Source organism: Carlito syrichta, unplaced genomic scaffold (genome assembly GCF_000164805.1).
Source record: "Carlito syrichta isolate Samal-C Ts95f unplaced genomic scaffold, Tarsius_syrichta-2.0.1 Scaffold185600, whole genome shotgun sequence".
Lineage (NCBI taxonomy): Eukaryota > Metazoa > Chordata > Mammalia > Primates > Tarsiidae > Carlito > Carlito syrichta.
In genome coordinates this window covers 127,780-128,471 of record NW_007129696.1, presented here as the reverse complement: position 1 = coordinate 128,471, position 692 = coordinate 127,780, and positions in this window count along the sequence as shown.

Here is a 692-nt window from a genome sequence, read left to right as displayed (position 1 = left end):
CCTTTTTTTTTTTTTTTTTTTTTCTGGGAGTGGGAGGGCACAGTTAGACCCCTAACAGCCGCCTTCGGAAGCCATCCAGCTTTTGGTGGTGCCCATCTTTAGGCGGTGGTAAGCCGGGGAGCCTGATGCATAGACGCACAGGCCTTAGCTCCAGTTGATTTGCTCAAGTCCTAACTAGAAACGAACGCTGAGCTGTCACCGCACGTCTTTTGAGCTTCTATTTTCTCCTCTACCAGATGGGAACAGAAAGAAGTATCCAACAAGTTGTCATAAAAGTTAAGGCCCGGCGTGGTGGCGCAAGCCTATAATCCCAGCACTTTGGAGGCCGAGGCGAGAGGACTGCCTGAGCCCACGGGTTCGAGACCAGCCTGGGCAACTTGGTGAGCGCGTGTCTCTCCAATACATCAAAAATTAGCCGTGCCTGTCGTTCTGGCTACTCGGAAGGCCGAGGCAGGAGGCTGTCGCCCACAGGTCCACGCTGGGGTGGCCGTGAGCGTGCCACGGCGCTCCAGCCTGGGCGACAGAGGGAGGCTCTGACTCCAACAACAAAACGCTAAACAAGGATAGCTCCAGTGCCCAGCAGGGTACTTAGTCGTCGGAGACGAGGCGTTCAGACTCACCGCCCCAAGTGGCACCGTTCCGGGCGCGCCCTGATGTCTGACGCAAGCTCGCTCGCGGCTGAGGACGCGTCG